The sequence below is a fragment of the Taudactylus pleione genome, unplaced genomic scaffold (assembly GCF_031769625.1).
Source record: "Taudactylus pleione unplaced genomic scaffold, aTauple2 ptg000083l, whole genome shotgun sequence".
Taxonomy (NCBI): domain Eukaryota; kingdom Metazoa; phylum Chordata; class Amphibia; order Anura; family Myobatrachidae; genus Taudactylus; species Taudactylus pleione.
Window position 1 is genome coordinate 12224348 of NW_028284485.1, and position 21760 is coordinate 12246107.

The window sequence follows — 21760 nt, forward strand, 5'->3', positions numbered from 1 at the left end:
CCAGAGACTACAAATTGATTATATCCAATTGCCTAATTCAAGAGGATTTAAGTACGTGTTGGTTTGTGTTTGAATGTTCAGTGGGTGGGTTGAAGGATGGTGTACATCCACTGATACAGCACAATTTGTTGCTAAGAAAATTTTGCAGGAATTTGTATGTCTTTATGGTTTACCTCGTGTTATTGAGAGTGACAGGGGAACTCATTTTACAGGGAAAGTGTTTCAGAAAATGTGTGAATTGATGGGAATAGAATCAAAATTACATACGCCATATTATCCAAAAGCATCTGCAAAAGTCGAGAGACAGAACGGTGTAATAAAAAATAGGCTAGCCAAACTTACAAAAGAGACAGGAATGGCATTGCCTGAAGCCCTACCATTGGTGCTTCATAGTATTAGAACCACACCTAAGCCCCCGGTCAATCTCTCGCCATATGAGCTGCTTTTTGGATTACAACCACGATTCATTACTAACCCAAAGACTGATTTAAAAATGCAGCATGATTTGACTGTTCAATATGTCATACAATTGTCTAAACAGTTACAAGATCTGCGAAAAGCTCAACAAGATGTTCGACCAGTATCAGCAATTGGTCCAGCTCATGAGCTGCAGCCTGGAGACTATGTTATGATAATAAGTTTTTACGCTCTGGTTCCCTTACAGATTGATGGGATGGTCCTTGGCAAGTACTGCTGACTACAGATACAGCTATAAAAGTTGCTGAGAAGGACACCTGGATTCATGGCTCCCACTGTAAAAAGGTCAGAGATCCGAGCCTAAAGGGACAACTGAAAGACTCAAACTCAAATGCTGATGCAGAGACTGAACTATATTTGAGAGAACTCTTTAATCAAGATGGAGTTGATTGCTTATCACCGATTGCAGGCATATAAACTGATGCAAAGAAGAACATTTAACATGGTGGTCTGTGTGTTGGGTTTCATCATGATTATTTCAGTTGCAGGACTGATTTATGCTGGGGAGAGAGCGAGCGAGGGTCCATGGTCTGGTTACTACACATCCATTAGCGTGGATGATGGAGTTCATTCTAATAAGTCCCTTCCTTCCTCTTTTCTAAGCAGGAAAACAAGAGAGTTAAATGACCGGTGTCAGGAGGCTGATTTACCATCTGTGACAAGATGCATTTGTGATTACTGTACTAAACCACCGGAGGAAAGATGCATATTGTGGTGTATGGACAATATTGGTTATTATTCACAGGAATATCCCATTCAGCAATATCATTCATTGTTGGGTAAGGTATTGAATGTTACCAATTGTTGGATGTGTACCAGAACTCCATTGTTAAGTCAAAATATGCCATTGACACCAGTACCAGCCTTTCACTCAGAAATTACTAAAATACATGACGTAGATTGTGAAGACTGTCTTGCAAAAAAAAATGTGGTCAAAAGGTATAATTTGACAAAACCTCCAGTAATTACATTGGCACCTCATGTAAGTGAACATTTTCCTTTTTGTTTTGAGAAAACAATTGTTGAGATGCAACAAGGTTTACCACAAGTTTGGACAACTGCAGGACTGTATAATGTTCCTAGGCCTGAAAATCCAATACAGCTAGGAAAAGTTGAAACAGGGTATTGCGATAAGATCATTACAATGCCTAGGCCTTATGCTCCTCAATGTAAACAGTTCTGTAAGGAAAGTTTTCTGAAACCAAACTGTTTAGCATGTAGCGTCGATTTGATTATACACTTCTAACTAGGAAACCGAGAAATACAGAGAATAATGAGACAGAGAAAACCAGTGAACAAGAGGGTGAGGAAAATGAGAAAGTTCGAGAAAGTGTGGAAGGTCATATAGGTCAGATGCGAGGTGAGGAAGAAAGTAAAATAGGAAGTGCACCAAAACCAGAAGAGTTTCAGACATGTCATTTGGGAATGATGGTTACAGCTACTGTCTTAATGTTTGATGTTCCTTTCCTACTGCCAAATGATCTCTATTATATATGTGGGAAATATGCTTACAAATGGTTACCTATTAATTCTGAAGGGATTTGTTATTTGGGTCGAGTGATACCACAATTTTATGCCATAACTCATGATGATTTGCAAAAAGTTCTTTTGCAGGATACCAACTTTGGACGTTCTAAAAGAGACATTGTTCCTGTGACTAAAAGGTATATCCCTTTAATACATTTATCAGTGAAACATCATATTGGTACAGCCTTTGCTAACTTTCTTACCTCTGGTAATTGGGGATATTTGGAAAATCAACAAGAGATTACTGATCTGATCTGGTTTATGGACAATGTGACTGAACTTTATGATGAGACTTTCAGATATGTTGGACATGAATTAAAAGCATTTTGAAATTAACTATTGCAACATCGCTTAGTGCTGGACTATTTAACTGCACAAGCTGGATGATATTGTCTTACTCTTGAAACAAACCTTGGAGTTCATTGTTGCAATTATCTGACTAATGACACTACTGATCCAGAAGCTGTTATTACTAACTACATGAATGAGGCTCATGATATGAAGGAAAAATTTTGATACATGCATTATGATAAAGAGTCAGAGAATGATTCATGGTGGTCATGGTTAGATCCAAGTAAATGGATTTCAGGATTTGGAAAATGGTTTACCAATTTGTTTTATGCTCTGACAAAGTTCATTCTTGCCATTGTAGTCTTGATCCTTTTTATCTAAGCAGTCTACCGATGTGGCCTATGTTGCATTCAAAGGGCTACTCAGAGAGGTAGTTACAGAATGAAAGACGCAGAAACACAATACAAAAGAGAGGCATCTAGGATAGAAATGCAGGAACTATATGTTCCAGCATAAGCTATAAATATGGCACATGCAGGATGTGCCTATTCAAAGGGTGGAGATTGTAGAAGTACAATTTAGTAGGACAACATCTAGTACAGGAAAAGATCATATAATTCAAAATATTGAGTTCCCCTGTCACTCTCAATAACACGAGGTAAACCATAAAGACATACAAATTCCTGCAAAATTTTCTTAGCAACAAATTGTGCTGTATCAGTGGATGTACACCATCCTTCAACCCACCCACTGAACATTCAAACACAAACCAACACGTACTTAAATCCTCTTGATTTAGGCAATTGGATATAATCAATTTGTAGTCTCTGGAATGGACCTGTGGAATTTGGCAAATGCTTTACCTTTGTAGGTACAATTTTCCCCACATTGTTCTTTAAACAAATTACACAACCTTGACATTTAGCCTTAGCCACTGATATGAATCCTGGAGCACACCAATAAGATTGGACAATATGGTTCATATTGTCTGCTCCCAAATGTACTAATCCATGAGCACCTTCTGCAAGAGCTGGTTGCAACACCTTTGGTGCAACTGGTTTTCCATCTACATCCACCCAAACACCATACTGGTTTATTACTTATCTTGACTAATATGTACACGCCATATGTGTTCGTATACTCATATACACATATATTCATATAATCTTATATCATATTCATATAAGAACTCACATATATATCATTTAATGCTAGAACCATTTGTCAGCCATGATGCTGAAGCACGACTTGAATATCATGGTTACTTTAAGAAAGACATTACCTAACTTGTTTTTCTGCAGAGTTAGGGAGTAAAAGGAACACATTAAGACCTTCCTTTTGCGCACTGCCTGACTTATTTACCAAATATAGAAGTTCGTCCCTCAGACGAGGATGTTGCAAATTGCACGTAGGCCATGGCTATTGTAATTCAAGGATGGGGAGTATTTCATCAAATTAGAGCAAGAATAAACTACTGTCTCAATCTTTTATGAATGTCTTATCAATTTATGCCAAAAGCCATCCAATGCTTGTATGCCTTAGAAGGAAAGAACTTTGTAAGTGGGGCGTGATAATGTGCAATGATTCAGCTAATGAAAGACAAGTGTATAAAAGATTTGGGACTTGTGTCCATCTTGGTTACTTGTGCACTGGCCCTGAGAGATGCACTTATGCTCTCAGTAAGATTACTTAATTAATTAATAAAATATACTTATTCTTAAGAATACCTGTTTCAGATCGATTACTCATTGGAGAAGCATACCTGATGTTCTGTTTATGGAAGGCTTAAACAGTATAAATGAAAAATAGGGGTGCACTCACCAGTCTTCACAAAAAAAATGTTCTTTATTCCATAGATCAAAGACTTCACAACATTAGAAGGATCCTACTAATGTTGTGAAGTCTTTGATCTATGGAATAAAGAACAATTTTTGTGAATGAAGACTGGTGAGTGCACACCTATTTTTTCATTTGTATAGAGAAGGACCTGGATGGTTCTTTTCTTTGGGTTGGACACCCCAGCAAATTATTACAACATGATGTTAGTGTGGACACATCTCTATTGTGTGTATATATATATTATATATATATATATATATATATAAAGATATATAAAAAAGAAAGACTTGGACTCACAAAAGTGTATAAAATGTATATGTTTAATAAAGTCCAAGGGAATTAAACTCCAACAGTTATTCATAAAGGTGCATAGGAAAAACCATATGAAGGATGGCAAAAAGCTCCTTGTCTAGATCCACACCACCTCATCCGATCTGAAATAAAATAAATGACAAAGGTGCCTCCTAGTGCAATAAAGTACAAATGCCACCAATGTGAACTGAATACAACTAATAAGTGGACCTATACCAAATAAAAAAGTAAATAGGCTTATCTCAATGTCTTTCCACAGGTTAACACAAATTTGTCCACTGTATGGTTTTTCATAAATTTTAATGGTACCCCAAAAATATACACAAGATAAACACAAGCATATATAGTGAAATATATATATATATATATATATATATATATATATTATGGCTTCATTAGATATGATCTGAAATTTCTCAAAACCAACTGAATTTCTACCACTGAAACTCAAAAAATCAATGAAATTACAATCAATAAGGCTGATGCCTTAATGGAAATGTTCCTTGTGCAATACAGATATACTATGCCATCACACCCTGTGGTTAACTGCAGATTCAGCTATCTCACAGAGTGAAATTGCTGCCACTCACAAAATGCTGGAGCTGCTAATTCACAGAATTGTGTGCTCATTGGAATACTCTAATGCAGTCTATGCAACTGAGCAGAAGATAGAGCTGTGCAGATGGGATAAGAGTGGTGTTGATGGGGGAGACAGGGTAATGTGGATGGGTGAGACAGAAAGGCATGGAGAGGGGGAAAATTAAGCAGTACAAAGTGATGCAGATGGGTGGAGATCAGTGGTGCAGATCGGTGGGAGGAACAAAGTGATGCAGATGGGTAGAAAACAGTGGTGCACATTGCTGACAGCAGCATGCATGGGGTGAGACAGAGTGACATAGATGATGGTCATTTAGTGTGTATGAATGACCATCATCTAAAGATAAATCTGCAGATCACTCGATCTGCAGATATATCTTTCAGGTGTGTACCCACCTTTATAAATGGAGATCAGTCTCTGCCTGAGCTTGGGTGGTGCTGCTGCTGCTGAGATACTGAGGCATTTCCCCCTGCCCTCCACCTGGATACATGATCCAGACCGGTCTCCTCATCTTTCTGACCCGATGTGTCCTTGGACTCCACCATCTTCCTGGACCCGCCCTGACAGTAGTTTACATTTACTTCCCACAGAGAGCAGACAGTCACAGCTGGCACACAGCACTCACATCCACCCTGTGTTTCATACCTGAGGGCTCATTCAGCAGGGGGCTTCATCTCACAGCCTGTATGAAACTATTATCTACATGAAATACCATGTTTCCTTTCCTGCAGGTTGCTCTGTACTGGCCTACATGGTCTCCAGGAAGTGCAGGAGGGTCCCCTGGCTAGTGTACTGTACAGTACACAAGGGGATCCAGCTGTCTGAAATATCTGGTAGATGGCAACATAAATGTGCAGCAGGGAGGTAGCACTCGCAGCCTCTCGTATATGGACAGGAACATGACTTCCCCTGGGCAGACACAGGTGACTCAGCACAGTGGCATAATTCTGGGAAATCAACATCACACACAAAGGCAGCAGGAGTTTCAGTGTGAAGGATAGAAGTTGAAAGATGTGCAGCCACCTCTTCTTGTTGGTGCCTTAGTGCCCACTTTCTGCTATCCGCTGCTGCTGTGCCTCTTCAGTGCAGCCCACTGCTCCCAAATCCTGGGAGGTGTAGTTTCAGTAATTTCCCCCTGCGCTCTGCCTGGAGACATGATCCTGACCAGTCTCCTCTTACTGACCACTTCTGTGCAGTGGTGAGTCAGTGTGACAGCACGGGGGTGTGTGGCCGCTCTGCTGCTAGGCCTTGTACTGATATATATATATATATATATATATATGACAAAAATAGAATAGATCTGTGGTGCTGCTCCTTAAATTGTTCAGTCTCAAGGGTAGGTGGTACTACTGGAAGTATTTGTCCTCCTTCTAACAATATGTGTCTCTATACTCCTCTTTAGCAAGCAGGGGGCAGCTTTGTCCTTGAAAATGCCGATTGTTAGGTTGGATAATCTAGGAACAAAGGGGGGAACAAGGACTAGTGCCTGATAGTGTAGTAGTTAAAAATACCATGAATTAAATGTATATATATATTCATATGCACGTACCATAGATATACTTGTGTGTTAAGCATATAAGGAAATAATCCTTAGATCTCAGTCAAAAGGGTTCCACATCAGACGTGACCTTTAGCTTATCTTTCTTCACCCAGGAAATCACCGACCAGATAGCTACAACCTTATTGGAGCAGAATAATTTGCTTCCATAGTGTGGTATATTTTGTAAATATTCAGTTTTAATATACAAAAATACACATATCAGACACAAAACAAACAAGAAAAAGTAGCTTATCTTATAAGTCACAGTGATCAATTCCTGTTGGGGTACCTCCACATAGTTAGTATGAGTCCAATAAAAAGTCACATAAGGTAGGAATAGATGATGTATAGGAATGGTGTATCTAACCCAACATGTTTTGCCTCTCAGTAGGCTTCCTCAGGGGTCATCTCCCGGGAGGTGTAGTTTCAGTTATTTCCCCCTGCCCTCTGCCTGGAGACATGATCCAGACTGGTCTCCTCTTACTGACCCCTTCTGTGCAGTGGTGAGTCAGTTTAACAGCACCGGGGTGTATGGCCACTCCGTTGCTAGGCCTTGTACTGTTTATATATATATATATATATATATACAAACTGCAAGGAGGCGGCACTACTCAATATGTGAAAATCACTGCAATAAATACCTAAAATCCAGTGCCATCCATAGAGCTGTACACAAAGTACAAATAAGTTCTCATATATCCATGATGGTGGCCAGGGGCGGAATGAGGACTAAAAGTGGCCCTAGAGAAATTTCTGGAAGTGGCCTCACATGGGCGGCACCAAATCAACTGTAGGCGGAGTCCACAGCAAAGTAGGCGGGATTAGTATGTCACTATACCTTGATCACTGCAATCATTTCCCCAGAGAGGATGTTCGCCCCAATAGCCTTAGCACTGCACTGACTCTCCACCAGTCAACCAGTATTAGTCAAGCTTCTGGGATGCAGTAGTCCTGGAATCGAGAGGCAGCATTATAGTATCCCGATGAGACATTTTCTTATTATAGAGCACATTCTGGGGGACCTGCTCAGTTTTCAGTGATAAGTCCCTTACCGCCATGCTATTGCACTTAAGTGCAATCATTGCCTAAAATGTTCTCTGTCTCATTTTTCCCATTTAGTGGGATGACAGGGCTGCAGAGGATGAGTGGCCCGAATGACAGTTCAAGCCCCATAGCAATGGCTTCCCTTGAACCCAGGGCTGCCATAAGACATGAAGAGCCAAGTGCAAATAAAACAAAGTGCCCCCTACAACCACCTCAACCCCTGCCAATCCAGTGGATGCAGAGGTGTCCCATGGGGCCCTGGAACCCAGAGCAAGTGCATGTTATGATGCACCCTCATAGTGCCAATACACACCAGAAGCTCCTAAGATCTCACCAGATACCCCCAGAACTACCTAAATGCCCACAGACACCCCACATTCCCTATTCCTATTTATTGTTGTGTGTGTATATATATATATATATATATATATATATATAGTAACCTCCATCCTCTATACTGGTGTATGGATAAGGAGTATAACCAGCACACAGAGTAAATGCAAAAAAAAATTATGCACACAAAAAACGGGGAACAAGCCATCCATATGAAACACTATTGAAAACTTATCTGGAGTCATATGTTTAGCATGGTGGAGCAAAGCTCAAAACACCCCAGACTTCCATAGATTAGCAGTGAGCAGCACATATCCCGACAGCTGTTTTGTTATCACCTTTTTCAAGTCCCTTGAAAAAGGTGATAATGAAACAGCTGTCGGGCATTAAAAAATGCTGATGTAAGCCCCTCAGTGCTGTCTATATTTTCTGCTACATTGTTTGTATTCTAAAGGAGGCCACAAGGGCACAGTATGCCATTGGGATAATTAAAGTGCCGGACCAACTGGACATTTATAATATATATATATTTATATATATATATATATATATATATATATATAGAACAAGGGTACTGTTAATGGCGCTACACCAAGAATTATCTTTGTTTAAGTCCTTTAAAATGAATTCTTCCAAAAATACACTCCCCGTGTGACAGGTGGCCGCCAATTTTCTCCTGAGAGACTGTTGCTGTATTGTCTAAAATAGTAGTAGAGTATCTAAAAAAGGAGGTGAGAAAAGGCGCTCTCTGGTGTAGTATTTTAGAAATATTTGATTTCAAGATAAGTATTTCAAGTACCTTCATCAATTAAAAAACAGGCACATCAGGGGTCAGAGTGTGGAGCCAGCGTGTACTCGTTCTCAAAAAGAATCCCGGAATTGTCAGATAACTTTATCAAGTGTGCCCTCGGAATTCTGAAACAATCACTGGATGCAGCAGCGGCAGGGCGAGAGGTGGTGTGAGGAGGTTCCACCATTGAATGTACGGGGAGGAGCAGAACCAAAGTGATTGTTTCAGAATTCCGAGGGCACACTTGATAAAGTTATCTGTCGATTCTGGGATTCTTTTTGAGAACGAGTACACGCTGGCTCCACACTAAGACCCCTGATGTGCCTGTTTTTTAATTGATGAAGGTACTTGAAATACTTATCTTGAAAATTTAAATATTTCTAAAATACTACACCAGAGAGCGCCTTTTATCACCTCCTTTTTTAGATATATATATATCTATATATATATTATATATATATATATATATATATATACACAAATACATACATGCACATAAGTAACAAGTAAATATAACTATATATTTATACACATAGAAATAGAAATTTAAAATAAGTGCCAGAAAATTGTACTTACCTGGGTAGGAGATATATAGGTGGCAAAGGCACACATGGTGGAGGGGGGTTAGAGGCAGGAACATATGAGATGGGTAGGAGCTATATACAGTAGGTGGCAGAGGCACACATGGTGGAGGGGGGTTAGAGGCAGGAACACATGGGGTGGTTAGGAGCTATATAGGTGGCAGAGGCACACATGGTGGAGGGAGGTTTTCCGCAGGAACACATGGGGTGGGTAGGAGCTATATAGGTGGCAGAGGCACACATACAGTAGTGGAGGGAGGGGGGTTAGAGGCAGGCACACATGGGGTTTGTAGGACCTATATAGGTGGCAGAGGCACACATACAGTAGTGATGGGATGTGGGGTTAGAGGTAGGCACACATGGGGTGGGTAGGACTTATATAGTTGGCAGAGACACACTTGGTGGAGGGGGGTTAGAGAAGCAGGAACACATGGGGTTTGTAGGAGCTATATAGGTGGCAGAGGCATACATGATGGAGAGAGGGGGTTAGAGGCAGAAACACATGGGGTAGGTAGGACCTATACAGATGGCAGAGGCACACATTGTGGAGGGGGGTTAAAGGCAGGAACACATGGGGTGGGTAGGAGCTATATAGGTGGCAGAGGCACACATACAGTAGTGGAGGGAGGGGGGTTACAGGTGGCACACATGTGGTGGGTAGGACCTATATAGGTGGCAGAGGCACACATGTTGGAGGGAGGGGGGTTAGAGGCAGGCACACATGGGGTGGGTAGGGCCTATATAGGTGTCAGAGGCACACATGGTGGATGAGGGGGGTTAGAGGCAGGCACACATGGAGTGGGTAGGACCTATATAGGTGGCAGGGGCACACATGGTGGAAGGAGGGTGGTTAGAGTCAGGCACACATGGGGTGGGTAGGACCAATATAGGTGGCAGAGACACACATGGTGGAGGGAGGGGGGTAAGAGGCAGGCACACATGGAGTGGGTAGGACTAATATTGGTGGCAGAAGCACACATTTTGAAGAAAGGGGGGTTAGAGGCAGGAACACATGGGGTGGGCAGGACCTATACAGTTGGCAGAGGCTCACATGGTGGAGGGAGGTTAGAGGCACATGATCTGAGTCAGTGCCATTCATGCCTAGCACACAGTGAGAACAGTCAGTGGAAGCACTGAGCAGGGAGAAGGAGAAGGGAGGAGCTGTGTAGGAGACCCCCGGGTGGAGCAGCATGTAAAAGAGTCAGGAGATTAAGCTATGCTGCTGCGCTGCTGTTGGTCCAGAGACTGAAGAACCCCACAAGAGTGGGGGAGGGGAGCACAGCACACAAACCAATACTCCCACCTGAAACCCGATGGTAAAAGTCTGACAGATGGTCCAGGTGGCGCTGATGATCCTAGCAACTGCATCTTACTCACAGCCAGGCAGACATCACAGGCATACATCTGCCTGTGAGTGAGAATGAAGCAGGGTGCAGCCGCGATCATCAGCACCAGTGGGACCCTGTCAGTTTGTGCCCATACACTGGTACTTCCGGTGCCTCCTTACTCCCCTAAGCTCCACCTGTGACCTACCGCAGTGCTGCTGCCTTGTCAGTCTGTGGTAGGTGGTCTAATCACTTCCACACTGTCCGCGGCTCCCTCGTTGGATTTTTCGATTAGGGACCCTTGCTCCCAAGGGACTTAATGAACATCTTGGCTTACAATATTTCATTTGATGACTGGTGTTTATTGTGGTATCTGTATTCAGTTAGTATTGAACTTGTTAGGTATCTATGTCATTAATTACCCTTATTAGTGTCAATGTATTTATATTTATTTATATTTATTTATATATTTTTTTCTACTATCAATGACCTTTATGGTCAATATTTAGTCTATAGCATGTATTGTATAGTTGTGTGTGATATATTTTATGCGTAATGCTCATTTGTCCATATATTCTGTGTTGCCTTGCAGTACACACTGCAATATTATTTTTATTTATTATTCATTTTTATCTCATCTAGTTTTCTAATATGCATTAGTGCAGTTGTGTTTGTATTGTGATTAATTGTTATGTCACCTAGGTGATGGTCACATGATGTTGTGATGGTGAGGGGTCGCGCTTCCGGCTTGGGCGTCTGCATGCTGCATGGGTGCCACTTAAGGTAAGACGATTTCTGTTTTTCTTTAGCCAGAGGACAGTGCCGGTTGTTGGCACAGAAACGTTGCTGCTTGTGATGTCGCATTAAATCACTTTTTGAAGTACCCTGAGTGCTGCAATTCCATGCCTAGTATTCATCATTTTCTCTGTGGGAACCGGGCCATTTACCTGATACCAGGGAGAGACGGACCTATGGTGAATATATATATATATATATATATATATATATTAGAACCCTCCAGAAAATATTGCATTTGCCCCTGTCTACATAGGGTTGGTGTGACCCTGCCGAGGCTACATGTGGCTTGGTGGGGGCCCCCAAAAACTTAGTTGCCAAAGGGCCCCCACAAGCATTAAGCCAGCCCTGGTTGCAGCAGTTAATGGAAATACCTGAAAACTGTATTATATATACTATTAATGTCAAGCATCAGGAAATCTCATTTCTGACAATACTCATTACAAGTGACTTCTTTATGAAGCTACTGGAAAAAAAAGATTAAAAATATTTGTTTTATATTGTAAACTGCTATTTACAATCTAAGGGCTGTGTGATGGATTAAAATGTGGCTTCATAATGGAAGAAAAATTATTTTTCAAATACCATCATTAGTAAATACAGTATATTCTAATATACGCAAGGTTTATATATAACCTGTCTATAATGTGATGTGGCAGCAACCAGGAACTCTCCAAGATCATTCAACAGCATAATGGATCTAACAACCCAGTGAAATTCACATATCATTGGGGTCCATCATACTGCAGCATCAAATTCAACAACAACAGAGAGGCCACATCTGCATAGACATAAACAGTACAAGCATGTCCTCATACACTAAACCAAAAACTAAATCAGGTGCTAAAAATATGTATTTATAGTCACTAATTGAATAGATGTGAGTCCCTATTACAAAAAAAGCAGCTCCTAAAAGGGACTTTGCAATCACCACTTATAGAACTAAATAATTATAATAAATTGTATTGTAAAAAGAGCATATATATATATATATATATATATAAAATTGACACAAATGCTCAATTCATGGCAAATTGTCCTCCCTGACGTGACACTTCACAGGTGACTCAGTCATGACCAGCATCTTTCTCAATTAACATAAATAAAAAAACTGGAATCAACAAAACTACTTTGCTAGATTGCACTGGTTAATTTAATGTGGGACATTTGTACATCTGTGTGCGACTGAGCCTGAAACTGTGTGAAAATTGCTATGATGCAGCAGCATTTTTTCTCCTGCTAAATTCTGTAGTGCTTCATCTGCAATTTTGTACTTGTTTAAAACTAATTCCTGAGTTGTTAAAGTCATAGCCAAAATGTCTGTAGTACACATTGAGTGGTGATCGGTTGTGTCTGCTGTGTGAATAAGATGCAAAATTTAAAGAAAAATACAGTATGCTGCTCCTCTGCACAGATCATCACAATATCCTGTGTATCAATAGCCACCATCCCATTCCACTTAAATGTGTTCTTCCTTACTCTTGGATGTTGAGAGTCCATAGAATTATTAGCAATCCAACACAATTGGAGTCTGATTTCAATCTAATAATGAAAAATTATTTAAGCAGAGCGCATTGGCTAAGAGAGACAGGGGCTCGGCTCTCTCAGCCAATGAATGTTCTCCCCATTGTTTTCAATGTGAGATTCTTCTGGCTAGTGGTCATTCGGGTAGTAGTACATGTCACTACTAAGTCTATGGGCTCCACAATTCGTGTTTTTTTATTTTAATGTGGTAGGTGAGTATATATTTTTTTGTTACAACGATTGTGGATGCTACTGGACAAGAGGACAGAATGGCTACAGTGAGTGAAGGTAAATATTGTTGTGAGTGGGTGTGTGAATGGGTGTGTGTTTGAATGTGAAATAAAATAATACAATTTTCAGTGTCTATGCCTTGTCTTTTTTTGACTATATATTTTACAGGAAAACTACAGGACCAGAGGGCCCTTAATGCCTTACATGATGGTACTTGTAGATCTCTAAGTACTGACATATTTGGCAGGCTTCCAGGGACCTATAGTCCTCCTGAAAGAGACAATAGTATTTTTTCTATCTGTAATACCATAATCTCGGCACCTACCACAACCAGTGGTGTTGTGCATACCCCAGGGCTATCAGCCTAGACTTTGGGTGTCCCTGGGAGAGGGTCCCCTTTATAGGGGGACCTTTCTTGAGGAATCCCCAGCCTTGGCTGACTAGCAAGTGATTCTGAATGTTTCGACTGGGGCTACCATTGTAATTGTATCCCCTGGATGTGGCATTATATCCCCACGATAAAGAGCCTGGTGTTGGTCATGTAAAATATGGGGGACCCTAACATCAATTTTCCCAATATTTTCACACCAGCACCAGCTCAGTAGCCCAGTGCCAGTTGTTTAAAATATGGAGGACCCCTATTTTTTTCTCATCCCATATTTTCACAACCTGAACCGGCTCAAAAAATCCCAGTTCTGGTTGAGCTTTGGGGGTTACACATTTTTTTTGCAATTTTTAACCCATTAATTACTTTTACACACACAGAAGCACTGCACAGATCTGTACAGGCTTCTTCAAATATGCTGTGAGTGGTCAAAATTGATTTCAATTTACCGGAAACAAATGTTATAGAGGTTAGCAATACTGTAGGAACAAAAACATGCCCAGATTATGTGATTTTAGCTGTTTTTATAAAAAAAAATTACAAAATACAGATCCAAAGCTAAAATCAAAACACATGTTGGCAATTTTGGCAAAACCAAAACTTAACAATGAATTAGAACCATAACCAAAAAAACAAAACATGGTTGTCAGTGCACATCTCTAATACCTAGTTACAGCTCTGCTTGGTGAAACTAGAGATGAACAGTCTGGTTTTAGCTCAGATCTTCCCACCAAGTTCAGATCTCAGAATGATACAAAATATCTTTCTTCATGCACAAAACATAATTTTTGTCCTTGATAGATGACATTTTGCCTCATTCTGAGCTAGACAGAAAGATCCAAGCCAAAACCGAACCGTTCATCTCTATTTAAATCTGGAGAAATCCTTTCACTGGGAATATCTCCTTATGTTAAATAGACTAACAGGTTAACATCCAGCCCATTACCCACCATTTATGAGGTGCTGAAGACACAAAAAATACAGAAATAAAGTATGCAGTTTGATTGTAATAAAAAAAAATCATCATTGATACATTGCACACAATTTTGTTTTTAATGCCAATAACTAATTCATTCTCACTGCATAATTACTATCATTTATGAAATCACATAGCACATATACAGTAACGGTATAGAAATGCCTATATGAAAAAAAGGGCCTGATTCAGAGCCGCTCATAAGTGGCCGCTCATTTGCTCTGAGCGATGTTTGCCCAACTGTGCATGCGTACGGATCGTTATACACATGCGCGAACCAGTCAGTGCGGTCGAAAATCATGTGCTCGCAAAATAGCGAATGCCTGATAATTTGAGTGACAGGAGGAGGCGTATGTGGGTGGTAACGGGGGAAGGTTCTTGAAAACGGGGAGTGGAGATCCGAACGCAGGCGTGCATAAAGGTCAAAACGGGCGTTTTAAGGGTGTGCATAATTAAAACAGCAGCGTCATTGACCATGTCACTGGGTTATTTTATAGCCAGAACTGCTCGCAAAATTGTGATAGCAAAAACCAACCCCAAGAACAGCGAGCAGTTCATACCCTGGTCGATGTACTCGATTAATCTAATAAATAGCAGACATGATGTAGGATGCGAGTGGCCAGGGGGCGTATTTTTTCAAAAAACGACCGCAAGTTTTGTTTGCTCATTCAGACCTAGAGGCGTGAACAGACCTCATAGAGCGAATGGATGATTTGAATAGCCACCCCTATTTTCTGGACAAGCGAGCGCTAATTGCGTCCGGCTCTGAATCAGGCCCAAAGTTTGTTAAAGAAATGTTACAACTTTCTCACAAAATATTCAGATTAAACCATGGAAATGATTTAAATTGCATTTAACATAGTCATCTGCAGAACTAGTCATGGTGAGTTGAAATCAAGACTTTTAAAACAGTAGGGGACATTGAGAATATAGTACCATTCTGTGTAATTTTGTTTAGTATGTTTTTTTTTATGTATTTCTGCAGTCATTAGCATAAACTTTAGAGATAATAAGGTTTTTCTTTCCTTTTTTTCCTCAGTGGGCACAGATCACAGACACTTACAGAATGCTGAGTATGTATTTATCCAATTACTGTAAACTTCAGCATTTTTAAAACACTTTTCTCTAGTTACTTCGTAAAACAATTAGAACATTCATTTTAAGACAGCTTATGTCTGTCACCTTGTTTTGGTATTTCACAGGAATTTATGCAAAGTATTAATATTAAATGTATTTATAAATATGTTTATTTACATTGTTGCTGGAAATTGGATAATTAATGTGTGCCCTACAGCAGAAGAACTTCAACAAATGGCTAACATAACAAAACATGCTTTAAATCAAGTGAGAAGCTTCATAATATGTTAATCACAACTAAGGGTAATTTAAACCTTCATCTCTAGGACCCATTTTTTCTGGAATAGCTAGGCTATATTTTTTCACAAGTTTATTTTATTCTTTTTATTTTATCAAGGGAGTCTTTTTTAAATATCCCCTACTACAGTGTCAGACAGGTGTCTTTAAAATATTTTAAAGTCTGCAGCATAGCCGACATATACAGGATAAATAAAAGTAGTACTATCTGCACTATATAAACCTGTTTGCATAGTGGTTCCATTTATTTTTATGTCAGTGTAGAAATAATTGTGATTCACAAAATAGGGCCTGATTCATAACGGATCACAATTGCAACCACGTACTGTACACAGATCAGCTGAAGGTGCATACTGCGCATGTGTATGCACCGCAGTGTGGGTGCGCAGGTTAGCATTGCAAATAGAAAGCAATCACAGAGTGAGTGATGGGACGTCATCATATGGGGGTGGTGGTGGTGGGGTGGTTGGAGAAATGCAGGCGTGCCTGTCGATTTGAATGCCGCTACATGGTCGTGCATAAATTAGCCAATGCAATGGCATACGTAGCTTAAGTACTCACTATGGGCCTGATTTAGCATGCAATGCAAGTCTGTATATGCAGGCACCTGGCTGCTGCGAAAATATGCTAATGAATGCATTCACAATGCTGCCGCTGCACAATAGACATCTAAAAATTATCCAAAAGGAGAAAAGGATCAGAGGACTCGGTTTGTGAATTCTCCTAGTATCTAGGTACTCAAAGTTAAAGATGTATAATACATTACTTTTAATAAGGATGCTTATAAAATTAATCTATATGATTACTGGCAATAATAAATTACACACAAACAGTAAAAGACACACATAGAAAATAGAACATTAATTGAAGCTGATGTCTTGCATTTGTCACAAATAAGTTACATATTGTACACATCTATGCTCATAATGGCATTCAATAGGAATTGTGAGCATTGCAGGTGGCAGAAAAAAATATGGATTCTATATTTATCTTTTCATCTGAAAACCATCAGACACTTCATAGTGATAAACTTCAATGGTGAATTTGTATCTCAGGTGGTTATCATCAAAAATATACATTTCATCTTTGTTCATCATATATCCACATTTCAGAACCTGCCATCAACATCAATGGTGGTCATCAAGGAGTCGTTCAAATTTTAATATAAACAGAAATTATTTCTCCTGTCTTTTATGCCAACAGAAACTTCTAAATCCCATTGGGTCAGGGAATATAGACAGTTTGTCACCAAAGCGGGATGTTTTTACAATAATATAAACAATTCACAGCAAACGCTGTTCTAGATCACATTGGATCTGCAGAAAATTAGAATATAGACAGTTTGTTACCAAATCAAAATATTTCTCAACAATAATAAGAACAATTCACAGCTAACGCTGTTTTTTGAAAAAAAATATGCATAAAAAACAATCTGCAGTTTACAGTAGTGGAATTAATTCTGGACACTTTCAATAAAAAAAATTTTATTTGATATTTATGCAGAAAATGCATATTCTGCTATACCAAATCAATACTTTCATGTTTTTATTTTACTCTATGATGTTTCTACTTAATATTTTAACATGATTTGTCAGAGAGAGAGATAGAAGAAACAGAGAGAAGGGGATGGAGAGATAGAGTTGGTGAAAGAAAAGAGAGAGAGAGAAGGTTTTGAAATACACTTACCAGCCACTGTCAGTGGTGAAGATGCAGGCTGTCACCAGTCACAGTAGGCAGCAGACTGACAGGATCCAGGAACAGGTCCCACACAGCATCCATGCAGGCTCATGTGCTTTGTTCAGCACTCAATTCTTCCAGACTGTGGCAGTATTTGCAATCAATCCTCAAAGCTTGTTGCAGCTCTTGTCAAAGTGTGAATAACTACTAAAATGGCTTTGAATTCCTCAAAACGTGTTGACTGGTCACCTGGGAAGAGAGGAAAAGTCATGACGCTTTGTGAGGAAGGGTATACCTACAAAGAAATTGTGAAGAGGTTGGGCGGTGGGGCAACAAGTCAATTGTAAGGAAACTCTGCATAAGTGTTGCTAGCAGTGAATTGACAAAATCAGCCACAAGAACTGTGAGAGAGCCCACACTTACAAACAATAAGAGTGCAGAATCTGTCATCAGGCCATGCAGTTGAAGGTCTGCAGAAGCCATCAACAACATAATGAAAACTTCCGGTGTCCAAGTTTGTGACCGAACCATACGAAAAAAACATTGTGACAATGGTTTGCGAGCTAGGACCCTGAGAAACAAGCCGTATCTAAACCAGAAACAGAGGCAGAAATGTATAGATTGGGCTCTGGCACACAAGGAGTGGACAGAAAAAGACTGGGACAAGATTATTTAGAGCGTCGGGACCAAAATCAGCATTTTCGAGAGTGATGGAGTGAAATTTGTTTGGCGTCGGCCTGGGGAAGATCTTTTGTCCGAGTGCACCACGGCAACTGTGAAGCACCCAGTGAGTGTGATGGTGTTGGGCAGCATGGCCAGCCATGGTGTTAGATGTTTTGCTGTCATTGATGGCAATATCAATGCCAAAAAGCATCAAGAAGCAGTGCTGGAGGTGAAACTGTTGCCCACAATCGAGAATTTGTTCGAAGGTCACCCACGGAAGTGTATCTTTCAGCAGTATGGAGCACCATGCCACATCGCCAACAGTACCATGAAGTGGTTCGGTGATCACCAAATCACTGTCTTGCCTTGGCCAGGAAAAAGTGTGGATTTAAATCCAATAGAAAATCTTCCATCAAGGCTTAAAGTGACGATATCACAAAAAAATCCAAGTAACAAGAGAGAGCTGATCTAAGCCATAATCCAGGCCTGGTACTACGTGATTTCACCTGAAGTTCTGGGATGCTTGGTTCACGCGATGCCTCGTTGAATCAAAGCTGTTCTTAAAAACAGAGGATATCCAACAAAATATTAATTTTGTGTATTGCTGAAATTGCATATTTTTTTTCCATAATAAAAGCATACTTGTAAAACTGTGGTTTTTCTGAATTTTTCACTGGAAATTTGACAAATGACAACTTAAAAATAAATAGTAATGATTATACTCACATATACTTCAATTGGAATATAAATTATAAGTGATTATAATGTAAAAATAATGGCAACGATAAATTTTCAAAATATCCTAAAAGTGTCCAGAATTAATTCCACTAGTGTATGCTGTTAGAACTTATCACAGCTAATCACTCCATTCATTCTGAATCAATGTCTCTCAGATGTTAGGGAGGTTTTTATCATAAATCTTATTCCTCCCTATGTAGCATCTCCGTATTATATGGTATGCAGTTACCAAGCATAAATAAATCACAAAAAAAACAAATAAATATAAACAAAGTGACCTTCAATCAAAACTCACATCTAAAGAATCATATATATCTCATATCGACATGATTATATGTACATGTGCATATGGTACTCAATAAAGATATATATATATATATATATATATATATCCAAGAGGTAATGGTGAGTGTATTATACAATGGATTAGTACCTAATGAATATAGGAATTTACTACCTCATGGGGCTCATCTTCTCTGCTTTTCCCCATCTTGCCATAGGTATAGGGCGGGGAATAAGAGTCAAAGTTGTCCCTGTAGTAACAGAAGAAAGAAAAGAGAGGTATCTAACAACAGGGGTCCATGGTCATTGGCACTGTTGTTATGAGCATTGCAGTGCAGAGCAGGCCATGCCTCGCTGGGGCAATTTAACCAGGTGGAGAAGTTGAAGTATCAGAGTGTAAATTGTTTCAGAAGAGATAACAGCTTGGTCCTGCAGCATGGCTCTGATGCTGCAGTGTCTCCTGTGTGTATGCCACGAGCAGAGCCCAGCCCTGTTGGAAGGGAAGTCAGCTGACGCGGGTCATGTGTGTGCTCCTTGTGGCCCACTCAAAGCCTCTGACGTACGTTTCACAGAGTAGCCCTGGCTTTACCTGGTTCTTAGTAATTAATAAATGTGGGTGAATATCTTATCTGCCTCCTCTGTTGGTTGATTGGAAGCATCCTCTGTTAGTTGATTGGCAGTCTTTCTAGCCAATCATATTGCTAATCTCCATTTGAGCCAAACAATGTCCATAATACAGTAAGTGTTTGGCAGCCATGTCAGCCAATCATTTTGTAGGCTTAGAGAAACAGGCAAAATAGTGACTATTGTGATGGTTTAGATTAAGTTGGAACAGACAGGTAAATGACAAAGAGCTGTTATGTTTTGAAGTTTGTATATAAATAAAAATGTAGTCTAATTCAAACTCACTGATTTAAAAAAATATATATTAATGGTTCATATTGGTTAAATAACAAGGTTTTATTAGATACAATCCTTATATGTAATAGTAATCCCCCAAATAGATATATTGTAAAGTCATAATTTCATAATAACATAAATATCAAAAGTTACCTCAGTTTATATTCTGTATAGTTGTATCAAGTGAGACAAAACAGTTAATTAATAATGTGCTATCAGTACTAATATTTATTATTATTTTTATTTTGCATTTTTTATTGTTTACTTTTTCATTTACAATGTGACATCATCAGCACATTTTTCTCATTTAGTCCACATTGATATCAGGGAATAGGCAGATCACTCCTGAAGTACATTATTTGTGATCCTTAGTGTGTTATGCTAAAGTTCTTGAGGGTCCCATTCCCAGCAAAATGGATGGACTCTGATATATTAAGCACAGTAAATTAAAGAAAAAGTAAATGTCAGAAGTAAAAATATCTTAGTGGGAAACTTCAAATGTCAAATCTTATAGACGGCTGTGTGTGCAGGTCTTATTAACAATTGTGTAATGTAATACACACCAGACAAAAAACATATGGGGGACTAACCAGAAAGGTAACTGGTGAATAGCATCTAAGTAGATGGGGGACTGACTAGAGAGGTAGAGAGGAGAGTTTTAGATAACATCTGAGTAGACCCTTCTATGTATGCTGAAGTGAAGTAAGTATTGATCGCTTGCTACCATCAATACCAATGATAGCCAAATTATTATTGTGATTAAAGAAGATTATAAACATAATTTTAAATTGTTGACAAATAACCAAAATGTGATATATGAAGTATATATGATACCTATAAATTGGTACATTATATTGAGGTATCAGATATTATTGTGTGACCCTATTTATGCGATCATCTCCATTCATGGTGAAGGGTGTAAAGGTGAAAATTAGTGAAGTGAATTGATCTTAAAATGGAATGATTGGAAATTGGTTTGATAAAAATGATATAGTTCCAGTGAAAAAATATAATATATGTGCCTGGTGAAGATATATGTGCATACATGATCTGGATGTGAAGATAAAATAATATAATGTTGTAATTTTACATTGTTGTGTCTGTGTGATTATTCATCTAATAGTGCAAAAACACTGCAGATCTGGGTCTGTCAAAAGGATTGACCAGTATTTTTGTAATGCATCTTTCACCATCCTCCATTCCTGGCAAATATTGGCCAATGAATCTCACATTGTTGCTTCTACCTATCAATATGGCTTAAAGGTCTCTACTCCTTTTTGATAGAAATGTTGCTGTATCCCCTCTCTTTCAGCCTTTTGGCTAGATCTTGACTCTGTGATAGATATTGTGTACTAGAGCACTTGTATTTCATTCACAAAAACTCCCCCTTGGGAATTTTTTCTATTTTGGGGGGGGAATGGAAACTTGTCTGGTGTAATAGAGAGTTTGTGGAGGTTTGTTTTCTGTATAGGTCAGTAGATATCATGCCTTCTTCATTTTTGAAGGTCATGAGATCCAAAAATGGCACCCTCTCCTGGCTGATGCAATGTGTCAAATG

At 39.4% G+C, this 21760-nt stretch overlaps 1 pseudogene; it reads left to right on the forward strand.

Annotated features, from left to right (window-relative positions):
- The first annotated feature begins 856 nt into the window (after positions 1-856).
- On the forward strand, positions 857-3581 carry LOC148532141 (uncharacterized; annotated as a pseudogene).
- Positions 3582-21760: the final 18179 nt, after the last annotated feature.